Source organism: Haematobia irritans, chromosome 2 (genome assembly GCF_050003625.1).
Source record: "Haematobia irritans isolate KBUSLIRL chromosome 2, ASM5000362v1, whole genome shotgun sequence".
NCBI classification, from domain to species: domain Eukaryota; kingdom Metazoa; phylum Arthropoda; class Insecta; order Diptera; family Muscidae; genus Haematobia; species Haematobia irritans.
Window position 1 is genome coordinate 101,282,183 of NC_134398.1, and position 15,442 is coordinate 101,297,624.

Sequence of the window (15,442 nt, forward strand, 5' to 3'; positions counted from 1 at the left end):
TGTAAAACAACGTATTGGCCTTCATGTTTGCCACATAAACGCACAAAGTCTAAAGAACAAAATTGACGAATTTAGATGGACCTTTGAACATTCGCAGGTTGATGTCATATGTTTATCTGAGACCTGGTTTAATACTTCTATAACTAATGCTTTTGTATCTGTAAAAGGATATAAACTATATAGAGCTGATAGGAAATCACACGGAGGTGGTGTAGCAATTTACGTAAAAGACGGCATTAACGCAAAAGTAATTTCATGCACTGGTGAAACTGATCAGATTGAACACATTTTCTTGGATATCAGCACAAAAGAATGCAATATATTTATGGGAACAGTTTATAGACCAAATTCTATGATAAAAACCGACACTTTCATGAACAAATTGGAATCCGCTGCTCTTTCGTATAACGATATTATATTAGTTGGTGATTTTAATGCTAATATACTGTACGACATGAGTCTTGTTGACAACATGAACTCTATTGGCCTTTCACCAACAAATTATCAGTTACCCACACACTTTACATCTACATCAAGCACGTTACTGGATTTATTCTTTGTAAACGATCAAACCAAAATTCTTTTATACGATCAACTTTCTGCTCCTTGTTTTTCGAAACACGACCTGATTTTTATCACCTACAACGTTCAAGTGAACTCACCTAAATCACAATATACATATCGGGATTTCAAAAACATAAACTACGAAAAATTGGAGAATGAGATTTTCAAGATTGAATGGGATTATATATATACTATGGCCTCAGTAGATGATCAAGCATTTTTCCTAGAGAATAATATTGAGAAACTATATGAAAGTACTGTGAAGCTAAAAACCAAAACTATTAAAAACTGCAATAGCCCGTGGTTTTCAGATCGTATAAAACAGTTGATTATAGATCGAGATCTTGCTTATCAACGATGGAAACGTTTTAAACTGGATGACATGAAAGAACATTTTCGTAGTAAACGAAAAAAAGTGAATGAAGAAATAAAGAAAGCAAAGACTGCTTATTATCAGAATCGTTTCTACAATGCAGTCAGTGCAAAAAAAACTTGGCGTACAATACGAGAAATTGGTATTGGGAGGTCAGAAAACACAATTCAAGGGAACGTGGATGTAAATGAAATTAACAGTAATTTTGTCAATATACCCATGATACAATCCATCCCAAGCCATTACAATTTCCTTTATGACCAGAATATGGATTCTTTTAATAAACTTGAATTTATCCAAATTACAGAGTTGGACTTTCTCGCAACCTGTTCCAAGATAACATCAAACTCTGTTGGGTATGACAACATGCATCCAAGGTTCTTAAAAATTATTTTACCTGTTGTATTACCTTTCATTGTTTATTTCTTTAATTGCATCATTAAAAACAGTAGTTACCCCAATAGCTGGAAACATTCAAAAATAATTCCTATACCAAAACCCAATGGAGAACTACGACCTATAGCAATTCTATCTTTCTTATCAAAGGTTTTCGAAAAATTACTGCATCGCCAGATAAGTTCTTTTATAAATAAACACAAATTACTGACATCAGGACAATCCGGATTTCGAGCTCAACGTAGCTGTACTACAGCGCTATTAAATGTCAGCGAAGATATTCGTTCTGAGATTGAAAATAATAAAATTAATATTCTGGTTTTACTAGATCATTCAAAGGCGTTCGATACTGTAGATCATGACATTTTGATAACAAAACTTAAGTACATGTTTCGCTTCTCGAAATCGGCAATTAAACTAGTCCAATCTTATTTGTCCAACAGATATCAATCAGCTTTTGTAAAGAATACCCGATCAGATCCACTTTTAGTTACTCGGGGTGTACCTCAAGGGTCCATACTGGGACCCCTTCTATTCACCTTGTATGCAAATGATTTGCCAAATCAATTACAATTTTGCAAAATACATCTGTATGCCGATGATGCTCAAATGTACTTAGCAGGCGATATAAACAAGTTACAGGAAACTGTTAGAAACATAAATTTGGATTTGCAAAGAGTCCATAAATGGGCATGCGCAAATGGCTTAAGCTTAAATCCATCGAAGTCAAAGTGCATTTTAATAAAGAAAAAATCACTGAAAATCAGTTTGAATGTTGACATAATTCTAAACAACGAAAGAATCGAAATTGTTGAAAATGCCAAAAACCTCGGTATATGTTTCAATTCGTCACTTACATGGTCCACTCATATTGGAAATATAATTGGATCAGCTTACAACAAACTGCGCGTTCTTTGGAATACACAATATTATACACCACAAAAAACTCGAACCTTGATTGTGAAGTCTTATATAATGCCTACCATACTGTATGGATGCGAGCTTTTTTCAAACACTGACGCAAACAGCAAGCAAAAACTCAATCTTCTATTTAATAACATAACAAGGTATGTCTATGGCTTGAGGAAATATGATCACATATCTACTTTCAAAACTAAAATATATGGTGTATCCTTCGAAACTCTTTTAAAAAGTAAAGCCTTGTGTTGTTTGCACAAGATTATACATCACAATGAACCAGATTACCTATACGAAAGATTGATTTTCTGTAGGTCAAACAGAGGGAAGAAGCTGGTACCTTTTCGACACCAAAGTTTAACATCAGAGTGGCAGTTCTTTATTCACGCTGTGCGTCTCTGGAATGCCCTACCATCAACACTACAAACCATCAGCAACACCTATCAATTCAAAACAAAAATATATAACTACTTTTTAAATACTTAGAATTTTACTGTTACGTTTAATTTGTTTGTGATTATATAAATTGTATTAGTTTTACATATTATATACCTAATTTTGCTGAACCATATAACTTAATCAATATATATTCCTATGCTATAATTATAAGATTTATATCTTGTTGTATAGGAAATTCGCATAAATAAAATAAAATAAAATAAAATAAATAACAGGGTTGTCAAAAGCATATTTTGGCAGCAAACATTTAATTGATTACAATCATTGTGTGCGTAAAAGTTTTAAAAGGTCTGTAAATAATAAACAATTTATTTGAGGAATATTTGGAACATATATTAACAATTTTTAAAAGCGATTAGCTGGTTTAAAATGTGTGTACACAGCCCTGTTTTTTTTTGTTGTAGACTTAAATAATTTTTTGCTACCGAAAATTTCGCTAGAGGTGCATACCGGCCTTCAAGAGAAATCTTGGAGTTCAAAATTGCAAGAAGTTCACGATGGACACATTTTTGGTAAAATTTACAAATTTAAAGAAATAATAAACTATTTTGTAAGAAATACGAAATTAGGAAATCTTTATGCTTTATCTGTGTATAACTTTTTCCCGTTTTTTAGTTCATTTAACTAACATACGCAAAAAATTATTTGACTAAAATAAACTTTTTCCAAACATAATGATTCTATGAACTAATATAAAGTTAATATGGCTTTAGTGAAATAGAGAGTTCACTTTTTTTTTGAGTGTAAGATGGCCAAATTAATTTGTTTTTTTTTGTCTTTGTAGTCGTATATAAATTATGATATTTCAAACAAAGAAGAAACGGAAAGCAAATTAAAGAAAAGTTAAAAAAAATTTTACAGAAGATTTTTTTTTTATTTCTTAAACATACCACAACTGCTTAAGTATAATACTACGACTAGTCCTTAGTATATAAGACTAACTAGTAGTTTTTTTAAATATATGTTTAACTATGAATGTGATGCAGCTTGTGATTCAATGTACAATTCGCTGGGCAAATCTGCTCTTCAGATCTAGAGGCTTATACCGACTTAGTCTTCGGGTTACATTGGCTTCTAAAAGTTTAGGAATTTCCGGATTTATGTGATGGTGCAGACGTGTTTCATAGTTGTCTGCTGCTTGCTGAATTTCTTCTCTTACAGTGTTGATTTTCAGATCCCTATGTAGATCACTGTTCCTTATATACCAAGGGGCATTTACAATATCTCTCAAGATTTTGTTTTGGAGTATTTGAATACCTTGAATAATACTTTCTTTAGCGCATCCCCAGAGCTGGATACCATACGCCCATATTGGCTTTAGGACTTGTTGGTATATCGTAAGTTTGTTTTCGATGGATAATGATGACTTTCTACCTATCAGCCATTTCAACTCCCGATATTTTAATTCAAGGGCTTTCGTTTTATATGATACATGGGGTTTCCAGTTTAATTTGCTATCTAGTGTCATTCCAAGGTATTTTGCAGAGTCAGCTACAGGTACTTGTTGGCCTTTTATGAAAATGGGTTTATATTGTATTTGTCTTTGCGTGAAATCAACGTGAACAGATTTCGAACTGTTTAAGTTAAGTCCTCATTTGTTCGTCCATGCATCTACTTCCACCAGGACGTTTTGTAGTTTCAATGTTGACGCTTCATTGCAATTTCCTCTAGCTATTAAGACCGTATCGTCGGCGAATGTCCCTATCGTATATTGTGAATGTGATGGAAGGTCATATGTATATAACAAGTATAAAACTGGGCCCAATATACTGCCTTGTGGGACTCCAGAGTGAACTGGAAAGATTTCCGAATAGTCATTTCCGTGCTTGACCCGAAAACATCTATCATTTGATACGAATCTAATAAGTTACAGTAACTTTTCGGTAGAATTGTTTTTAGTTTTTGTTTTAGCAAGGCATGCCCTACTCCATCAAAAGCCTGGGATATATCCAAAAATACTGCTGAACATACTTCCTTTTTTTCGAAGGTTTCTTCAATATCAAAAGTTATCCTATGGAGTTGCTCGACTGTAGAATGTCCCTTTCGAAAACCAAATTGATGGCTTGGTATGATATTTCTTTTTTCAATGTATTCGTTGAGACGCTTGCATACAATCTTCTCAAAAAGTTTTCCAATCATTGGTAAGAGAGAAATTGGTCTATATGAACTGACTTCATTCAGATCTTTACCGGGCTTTGGAACCATAATTACTTCTGCGACCTTCCAGGTGGTTGGTATGTACTTTATACGAATAGCTGTATTGAATAATTTTGTTATTTTGGCTAGTGCTTTAATTGGAAGTTTTTTTAGAACTTCGGCATTAATCAAATCAAAGCCAGGAGACTTTTTATTTTTAAGATTTTTTATTTCGATAAGGATTTCCCCTAAAGTAACTTTTGGAATCTGTTCCTCGCATGCAGTATAGCTTTTAATAATATTTGAGGTTGACTTTTTTGAAAAAAATTGAAGATAAAAAATTTGCGAAAACGCTAGCCTTTTCTCGGTCAGTTCTTGCCCATGTATTTTGCATGGTTCGAATTGGCTGGTTAAGAGTTTTTGGCCGGTTTAGTTTTTTTGTGGCTTTCCATAGGGAATAATTAGTTTTACTGTCGTAACTCAGTTTAGATATGAACTGAGAAAACTTCACATTGTTGATTTTCTTAATTTCCTTCCTCACTTTTTTGTCAAATCATTCAACAGTTTTCTATCATGAGGAGATCTGCTTTTTTGCCATTTCTTTCTTTGTTTTCTTTTTTGTTTCACCAGGTTTCTTATGTGCAAGGGATACGAGTTACATGAAGTTGGTTTTTGGTATGTCGGTGTACTAATCCAACAAGCATTTTGAATTACGATTGTGAGTTTATTGGTTTCATTTTCAAGATCATCTGGAGTTTCGATTGGTGTATATGAATTTAGGCCTTTATTAACAAGAGTATTAAATAATTCCCAGTCTGTGTCTGAGCTTATTAATTGTGGCTTTTCAACGTTAACAGTTTTTTTGTTTTTATACGTTAAGTATATTGGCGAGTGATCTGAGTTTAATTCAAACCCCTCCTCAACTTTCATTTGGTTTTGAGAGATCTTCTTTGTTATGAAAAAGTCAATGAGATCAGGACTTTTTCTTAAGTCTGCTGGCCAATATGTTGGTAAGCCAGTAGATATTACTTTGCATCCACACTGTTTTACTGCTTTTATTAGTTCTCTTCCTTTCGTTGTGGTCAATCTTGATCCCCATTGAATATGTTTAGCATTAAAATCACCTCCTATTATGAATTTTTGTTTATGAGATTCTAGAAGTCTCACATACTCAGCATGTTTAATATTGTGCCTTGGCGGGCTATATAACGATGTGATTGTTAAGTATTCTTTATTTTCCATAACGGTAACAGTTGTAGCCTGAAATTGTTCGAGTTTAATCTTTTCTTTCTCCCAATGAGTTATTTTGTCTTTAATAATAATTGCACTGCCTCCTCTGGCTTTATTACTCGGGTGTATGGTGTGATATATTTTGTAATTTTCAAATGAAATAAACGACTCTCTTGTGAAGTGGGTCTCGCTTATGAGACAGATGTCAATGTTTTTGGACTGTAGGATATAAAGCAGATCAGTTTTGTGCTTTAGAAGACCATTTGCATTCCAGAGCATAATTCGTATTTCTGATTTCATTCAAATACGGAACTGAAATTTTCCTCTAGTGAGAGTAAACGACTCTCAAATGTCTTGTTTTGAGATTCAATGTTTTCCAGTTTTATTAGTATTTGTGTTAAAATGTTTTGGTTTGTTTGCTCGTTAGTTTGGATGCGTTGTTGTACTACTTGAGAGTACAATTTGGAATTTGTCTTTGAATTTGAAGGTGCTGATAAATTTTTATTCAGTGTTGATTTTTTATTTACAAGAACTACTGTTTCTTTAGGTTTTAGAATTTGAATTTTGGTGGGTTTTTTAGTTTTCTAAACTTGCTGGGTGCTCCCTCACCACGTTAACACATTTGGGGTTAGAATCTACAGGTTTGTCACAATTTTTAGATTCGTGTTTTCCAGCACAACGGACACATCTCGGTTCTTTTGAACAATAGTTTTTTGTATGATTATAACTTTGGCATTTTGCGCATTGAGGAATAAGTTTTGGAAGCCTCAAACCTTCGATAGAGACTTTTGTGTCGAGAATGACATTAATATTATATATTTTGTTTATATCCTCCGTATTTTCAAATGATAACACGAACATATCGAGCGGTTCCTTTGATTTGAATTTGGTCTTATTGAAAGCATTAATAATTTTGTATCCCCTTAACTTTAGGTCTGCGATAATATCTTTTGGATCGCATGTGTGAGACAAACTTTTTGCCATGACTCTTATCGGTCTATGCTGTTTGTCTTCGTAGGTATACCAAGTAATTTATGAATCATTAAATGATTTTGTAGTATTTCGGTAGTCCTCGACTTCCACAGTATTTATCTTGTAAGACTTGTTGTTGAGTAGCTTGATCGTAAAATCATTTTTTACAGTTTTTTTAACAAGACTGTGTAACTCGTTGTAATTTTTATCAAAAGAAATTATTATCGGTGGTGGCCTGTTTAGTTGTGCATTTCTTTCTCTCTCTTTTTTACGCATTTCTTCCGCTTGCTTCGTTGTGGATGGCTCTGTTGATAGCATAAACCCTTTGTTCCTGTTTGCTTTTTTGTGTCTCTGGACGATCCAGTCCGTTTCACGATTGAGTTCTTCCTCGTCAGTGAAGTACTCACCATTCATGGTTTTATCAGCTGTTGGGTCATCGCCCGTTTGTTGTTGGTTTTGTGTTTCAACAATTTCTTCAGAATTCAAATTGATTTCCTCTCTGAGCGAATTGTTTTCATCTTTCAATTTATTGTTTTCCTGGAGAAGGTTATGAACATAAGCTTCGAGTTCATTGACTCTCTTTATTAAATTGACATTAATTGCTTCCAATTCTTTTACCCGATTTACCCTGAATTCGGATAAACTATTTCTTGGTGTGTCTTGGTGAGAGTTCGGAAAACTCATTGTTTGTTTGTTCTTAATGGGTTGTTTCTACTATCTGTTCCTACTGGGTTAGTTGTAATCAGCTGGTTGGTCTACTAACCAACCGCTGTGTAAGTGTGTAAATATAACCATAGCGATAGGCGGTAGGCGAACACTTATTTACGTGTATTTCTTATGGGAAGCCCAAAATCCGCGACGGAATACCGTGACGGCTAGCGGCGTGTCGCTAAATTAAAACTTATTCTAACTCCTTGGCGAAAACTGGTATAGTGTTGCCATCGCTTATCAATTTTTTTTAACTCACCACTAGGAATTGCTGTTGCCTGGACACGTGTAGATTATTTTTTCTTGAAATAACTCAACAAATAACAAGCCATTGTATGTTTTTATTCAACTTCATTGTTTAGTATTGTCAAAGCGTGCTGTATTGACAACAAAAAACACTAGGAAACGTGAAAAATGGAATTATTCGCCGTCAAGCTTATTGTATTTGCCGTTGCGGCAAAAATGTTTCGCCTACCGCCTATCGCTATGGTTATATTTACACACAAAAGTAGACGATCCGGTATCACTAACAAATTTTCTGAACGAATAGAACAGATGTATTTGTTTACTTTTTTCTTTACTGTCTCTATCAGCAGCGGTGGTTTTTGTTTTAATATTTTTATAGCAAAGTATTTAAGTTTTTTTGTGCCAAAAAAATGAAAAAATGTTGATGAAATATTATCGGTTACACAGCCCGACCCGTTCATAGCCGACACGCAAAAGTTGCACAGCACACGGTAGTATTTGTGTGAAACCAAATAACACACTTTTATTTGATCTATATCAATGTTTTTAATAGTTTTTATGGAGGCTTATATACTTTCGACCGAACGTAATGAAACAACAAGGTGAAAGAAGAAATGGCATCATACTTTTTAAGTTTCAAAAGGGAAAATATTCAACGATATAGTTAGTACAGAGTAACTACGACTAAAAACGGGGGTGTTATTATTGTATACATTGTTAAAATTTAATAAAAATAGTTTCGAAATGTAGAAATTATATATTAACCGAATTGGATTAATATAATAAAGACAACCACAACCAAACAATTAATGCATACCATATTTTTTTTACAAAGTATAAACATAAAAATAAATAAGTATTTGATAACCTTAATATTAATAATAACATAAAATCTTAAAGTTACCTAATTCTTGTGTTGGCATAGAAGCAATTTTCAATTTTGCATGTCCGAAGCAATCGTTATGAAAATGACGGCTACATATACGGGAAGATGGTGTTAAGTCTTTGTAGTTCACTTTAATATTATAACACCATTTTTTAATATACCTATTTGGTATTCTGAACATTTTAATGTTTTGAGATGTTTTTCCCGGGCAATTTTTCACTAAACAATTCATTTTTATATATTATTTATATATACGGAGAATACAAAAGCCAAAAAATATTACAACTGATGAAGGGTCGACGATGAAGATGACTAAAATATGAACTTTTGAATGGATATTAAATTTTATTTTCAGTTAAACAGACATCCGTTCTTGTCTATGTACTAGTAAATTTACAAATACACGTACGTGTTTTCATATACAAATATGGTATCTTTATATTCTTGCTTAAATGATGGTTTCTAAGTGTTTCGTGTATAAATGTTAACTTGCAGTGAGAGAGAAAGAGCAGTTTTTCAATATGGAGAACGTATGCATAAAGGTACATTTTCACACATACACTTCCATATATTAAGAATTAAAATGATAAGATTTGATTTTGGCCGTTTTTTCATGTAAAGCTATTAGCAGTTATATGTATGCATGCATAGTTTCTCAAAAATAACCTATATTATTTTCTGAGATCCCAATATGTTCAATTTCAATCCAATTGTTTTGTTGTATTATATACACATAAATAATAATTATTAGTTATTATTATTAAAATTTGGACTGCAATTTTGATTTTTGTTACATTTATAAAATAAGCACAAGAGAAGAAATGAGAATTTGTAAACCTCATTACTTACTGCACATCTTTACATGTGATGTTTTCTTTTTTATTGTTTTATATTATCTAATAGTTTGCATTATTACATATAAAATAAGAAAAGAACGTAAAAAATATGGTAACTATTGTTTTGTTTCATGTCCGTAAAATGCATTATATATGATATGGGCTTATTGTGTTAGCATATTTTATTCAACTGAAGAAATATGTATTCTATTTCTCAGACATATAAATTGTCAAACCAAAGCAAACAATAAACGATGATTTATCAATTACACGTATGCTTGTTTGATGAGCGTTAGCTTTTTTCTTCTGAAAATCAGCATATTAAAACAAAAAGATTAAGAATATACTCTTTAATGTGTTTCATCACACAATCTTGAGTGATGAAGAAAATATTCTACTAAATGAGTTATGAAAGTGAGAAAGTCACATTTTTAAATAACTAAAGAGTAAAAAATTACTCATGATGATAATTAATCCATAATTGAACATCAGTCGAAGTCTTAAAATAGTCATTCCAATGAATCAGCCATCCTAAGACTCTCAGAATGTTTGGAGGGTCAGTAGCAACATTTCATGAGAACTAACATTTCATTTAGTTAATTGTTTCTCATTTTTTTCTATTCTAAGCTATGTTAATGAAATGTATGTGCCAATCAGCGTTGCCAATTTAGCTTTTTTCCCGCTAGATTTGGTTTTTTTTGAAGACGTTTAGCGGGAAAAAAATGCATTTAGCTTTTAGCTTTTTTTCATGACCCTTTTAGCTATTTTTGGCTTTTTTATTTTCGGCATGTTCCTATTGAAATATGGATAAAACTTCGTTTTTATCTAAGCCTTGCTGCCAGAATAAGGTTTTTCACATGTTTCAAATCTCAATTGAAACATTAATAATTATTCCAGCCATTATGCGGGCATTTTTGCAGCAAATACACATTGTGGTAAAGTTCTTGCCTCGTATTCATAAAAGTTATCGTAAACTTTAAATCTACTATTATCATGCAAATTCCTTATAAACTGTCAGTAAATTATTAGGAATATTAGCATTTGACTCGTTTATCCTTTTTATGTTATTTTAATATTCTAAAGTTATTATAATATTACTAAATTAAAATAGTAGATGTGAATTGCTTTGTACACTGAAAAAATATTGTCGTGAGGCCAAAGATATCATGTCCTTAAAATACGAACGCGAATTTTGGTTAAAATAGCATTTGTGAATTTCACTTATATAAACTGTTTTCCTTGTCTAAAAGCCGATAAAGTCGTTTTGTCCTTATAGTTAAGTGATTCAACTTAAAAATGGGTATCTTTTCATGAAAGAAGGCTAGGGTCAATTCTAAAAAATTCTTTAAATTAATAGTCTTTAAATTTGTGGAGTTTTTGTATCTTGACCACAAACCAAAATAACGTTAAAAAATAGAAGAGGTTTTTAAACATTTTATTTTAAAAACGTATACATAAAATAATTTCTACTTAAAGTCGAGTCTGAATTTGAAAATTTAAGTTTTTGTTAGCACGTTTTTAAAGCACTGTGATAGCTCATGAAGAAAAAGCTGAGAAAACGAATAAATTCAATTTTGACTCGGAATCAATACAAAAATCATTAGTGTACAAAATCTTTGGAACCGAACATAGAAATAATTAAGGAAATAAAGTTTTGAATGTGGTATTATTTTTTTAACACCAAAAAATGCAATAAAAATTCGTAGTGGTAGGATCAAAACAAATCTGCTATTTATTAATGGGATGGATTTACATTTACGAAAATTGGACAACAATAGGTTTGGGAAATTTTCGAATAAAAGTTATTCATTATAAACTTGCAAGACAGTTAGAATGGGGTTTATTCTCTTGGGTAAAATTAAGAGAAGTGTACACGTTCACGAATTTATCATTAATTCGGTTAAAACAAAATATATAGATATTTTCTAATGCATGATTAACCAGCTGACAATTGCAAGTTCACTGGGAAAAATGTTTTTACAAGGAAATATAAACGAAGGACTTCCAGTAAAAATTTGTGATAGTAATCAAAATGTATCGAGTACGCCAACAGAGCTAATATGATTTAGATTTTCTTACAGTCTCACAGTGATATATCCTGTATCTCAGTAACCTTTGTGTTAAAATATTTATGGCATCGAATTACCTTTGAATTGATATAGAAAATTATTTTCCATTTTTTATTATTTGATTTGAATTGAATAAACAAAGACACATTAATTGGCGACGAGGATAAAAATATAATGGAGCAAGCGTTTGAACAAATTTTGGAACGTCAGCAAGCTTGGGCACAACAAATGCTGACACAACAACAGGAATTCTTTGCAAGTGTATTGAACCAGCGTATAGCTAGTCCAGCTGTTAGTACATTGCCAGGAAGTATATCAGTGCCGAAATTTCATCACTTTGAGGAAGAAGTGACCGAATTTGATTCCTATAAGAGACAACTATAGGAACATTTTAAAGCTTATGGAGTTGTGACGGTCGCAAAAGATCCTTTTTATTATCTTGGATTGGAGATAAAACATTTTGCGTTCTACAGAAACTTGTTGGGAAGGAGAGACTACAGTTATTGTCCTACAAAGAGTTGATCAGCAGCTTACAAACACACTACAAAAGTAAGACACATGTAATCAAAGCAAGATATGAGTTTTATAAGAGATTGAAACGAGAAGGAGAAACTTACAATCAGTGGGTTACTGAATTGAGAGGTATGGCCAGAGAGTGTAATTTTGTATGTAGAAATGCAACCTGTTCTACTGAATATTCTGATGAACTTATTCGATATATAGTGATCTTATATACACCGGATGAACCGGTTAGAACTGCTGCACTACATAAGGAGGAACCAACACTTAAGGAAGTGATGCAGATTGCTGAGACATTTGAAACTACCCAGAAAACAATTAATAGTATAAAAGCTAATAATACTGGCGATTCAGAGATTTTAGTGGTAAGAAATAGTTCCAGGAAAACATACGACCAAAGCTCGAATCAAGACTATAGGAAACTGAAATCGAGTCAGCAGTGGCCATCATGCACGGGCTGTTTTAAGACACATGAGAAAGAACAATGTAAATATCGTAGAGCCCAATGTTATATATGCAAGAAAATCGGTCATATTGCCCCGGTATGCAAGTCAAATCAGAATACTAATACTGACATACGAACGGTAGAAGACGAATTTGCAATGCTTTCATGTGATGTTGATGATAGTATCATTACAAGAACAGGCAACAAATTAGTTCTGAACGTGGAAATTAACGGTAAGGAAATGGAGTTTCAATTTGATACAGGAGCTATGAAATCTGTTATTGGAATCAGAGGGTACAACCAGCTAGGAAGCCCCAACTGCAATACACAGACGTTAAGCTCTTCGGATATGGTAAGACCGAAATTCCCGTATTGGGTTTACTGAAAGTTGAAGTAAAAATTGAAGGGGAAATAAAAAACTTGGAGCTTATTGTTGCGGACTCAGTAGAGTGTTCAAATATATTCGGACTCAATTGGTACGATGAATTTAAAAGAGTTCGTATTTTTAAGATTGAGGACAACGTACATATATTCAGCACGTATTCTGTCCCATTGTTGATCGATGGAGACTCTTCTACAATTAATTCGAGAGATACTCCAATTGTCGGAAGGGACAGTAATAATACCAATGAACACCCAGAATCAATACCACTTCCACAACAGATCCACACTCCAGATGTTGGTGACGCTGTATATAGTAGGGAAAATCCAATACCACGTAATGAACACCCAGAATCAATACCACTTCCACAACAGGTCAACACTCCAGATGTTGGAGACGCTGTATATAGTAGGGAAAATCCAATACCACGTTTGAGGAAATCGGAGAGGGTTAAACGCAAACCTATTCGCTACTCTCCGATGATGGCAAACAAATTGGCACGGAGGATGTGATATATCCTGTATCTCAGTAACCTTTGTGTTAAAATATTTATGGCATCGAATTACCTTTGAATTGATATAGAAAATTATTTTCCATTTTTTATTATTTGATTTGAATTGAATAAACAAAGACACATTACACAGAAATGGAATTAAATTGAAATCTTCCTAATGACCTTAGGTCATTCTCGTTTTCATGCGAATCTTATAGAAAGAGGATTATGCAATATTTTAATAGTATTGAGTAGCTTATTATTATGATTTGCTGGCGTCATGGGATCATTTATCTATTACTTTTTTTGTACATATCTTGTATGAATTTCATGTGGCTGGGGAGCCATCCAAATTATAAATAATCTGAAATACTTTACTTTTTAAGCTTTTATTTCATATATTCTACACATAGATTTCTTACTACAATACATGTATAATAGGCCTTTATTGGCTTCCTTTGTATTGATGACTGAATAAATAAATAAATAAATAAATAAATAAATAAATTGAATACAATTAAAATAATATCCATTTTAAGTGAAATAAAGCCTTAAAGTTTGTTAAATTTCAATCAAAAATGTGACATTTGATACAAAAAAATTTAGCTTATTTTCTAGCTATTTTTTTAAATTTTTTAGCTTTTTTTGGCTAGTTTTTTGGACAAATCTAGCGGTTTTTGGTGAAACAATTCTGGCAACGCTGGTGCCAATCCAAATTCGTAAAAAACAAACGACATTAATTTTCTCTAAACCCAAAATACAACACTGTACCCAAAAAGTTACGGGATCCAATGTTGGACTGAGCTCGCAAACTTCGAATTTTCGATTCGAACTTGATGCAATCTCTTTCTAAATATATACTCTTTGGTTTGCTTTGATTACACTGCCGTGTATAGACAATACACAATTTTCGGTTTTAGTCCCCACTTTTTTCCTATTGCCTTTTTGCACGAGTACACTCACCAAAAGGAATTTCAATACCCCCTAAGGATATGGGCTTAACCGTGGGGGTTTTGCGATCTTTGCAGTACATGACTAGTTCTGTCTTTGCAGGATTTACTCCAAGACCATTCTCTTTCGTCCATTTCTCAGTCATCCGGTGGGCTCTCTGTATAACATCTCTGATTGTGTATAACATCTCTGATTGTAGCAGTCCCCTGACTGCTAAAGCCACATCATCTGCGTATGCCACCACTTTTATCCTTTCTTTTTCTGGGGTAACTAGAAGGTTATTTCTAGCAACATTCCAAAGAAGAACTGATAGAACTCCTCCTTGGGGAGTGCCTCTGTTCACATACCTTTGTATGTTTGCTTGTCCTAGTGTGGCTGAAATACGTCTCTTCATTAGAAGTTCGTCTAACTGCCTAAGTATTCATGGATCAACATACAGAGTTGTCAGTCCATGTAATATCGAGCTCGGATGGTCATTATTGAACGCCCCTTCGATGTCTAGAAACGCTACGATTGTGTATTCTTTGACAGATAGAGAGCTTTCAATAAAGCTGACTAGTTCATGCAAAGCGGTCTCAGTAGATCTGCCCTTCGAGTATGCATGCTGTCGTTTCGAGAGCAAACTTGAATCGTCGCTAGTTCTAAGATAAATATCTATCATCCTCTTCAAAGTCTTAAGTAGGAATGAGGATAAGCTGATTGGTCGGAAACCCTTCGCACTCGAGTGAGAGGCTTTTTCCGCTTTCGGTATGAAAACGACTTTTGTTTCCGTCCACTTTTCTGGAATATATGCTAAGTTTATACATCCTTTATATTTATATCACCGTCAACCAGGGGATAATTCTTTCAGTCACTGCTT

The 15,442-nt window shown here is 33.0% G+C and overlaps 1 protein-coding gene and 1 long non-coding RNA gene across 3 annotated transcripts in view; one reads left to right on the forward strand and one right to left on the reverse strand.

The window, feature by feature from the left end:
* LOC142225892 (uncharacterized) overlaps nt 1-9,270 on the reverse strand; it is a 28,279-nt gene extending 19,009 nt beyond the window's left edge. Inside the window, exon 1 of one of the 2 annotated variants that reach the window (XR_012719494.1) lies at nt 8,907-9,270. The gene's annotated coding sequence lies outside the window, so the exon portion shown is untranslated. The remainder of the gene's footprint in view (nt 1-8,906) is intronic. The other variant, XM_075295752.1, reaches the window with a different exon arrangement.
* Nucleotides 8,296-8,808, forward strand: LOC142225893 (uncharacterized). The gene is made up of 2 exons (XR_012719495.1): nt 8,296-8,493; nt 8,556-8,808. It is a non-coding gene; the product is annotated as an uncharacterized LOC142225893 (long non-coding RNA).
* Nucleotides 9,271-15,442: the final 6,172 nt, after the last annotated feature.